Source organism: Austrofundulus limnaeus, unplaced genomic scaffold, assembly GCF_001266775.1.
Source record: "Austrofundulus limnaeus strain Quisiro unplaced genomic scaffold, Austrofundulus_limnaeus-1.0 Scaffold8, whole genome shotgun sequence".
NCBI classification, from domain to species: domain Eukaryota; kingdom Metazoa; phylum Chordata; class Actinopteri; order Cyprinodontiformes; family Rivulidae; genus Austrofundulus; species Austrofundulus limnaeus.
Window position 1 is genome coordinate 4235043 of NW_013952410.1, and position 414 is coordinate 4235456.

Genomic DNA, 414 nt, shown 5'->3' on the forward strand with positions numbered 1-414 from the left:
GATATTTTTTTTTGCCAATATTGCCCAACCCTAATGCTTACCTTTGGGGACAACTGGTGCATTTGGGGACAAAAGTCGAGTCCCCATTTGGTTTAAATGCCATTGGTGGGTTGGGGGTTGGGTTTAGGACCAAGGTGTGAATTGAGCTTAGGTTAGTTTTAGGGTCAGGTAGGTACCTGTGAGGTTAGCCTTAGGGTCAGGTAGGTACCTGTGAGGTTAGCCTTAGGGTCAGGTAGGTACCTGTGAGGTTAGCCTTAGGGTTGGTGGTCAGGGTTAGGCTGTAGAAATGTACCAGTAATATAAGTCAATGGAATGTCCCCAAGTGGATAGCTGTGTGTGTGTGTGTGTGTGTGTGTGTGTGTGTGTGTGTGTGTGTGTGTGGGAGCAGAGGCGGCGCTGACGTGAAGCATCCTG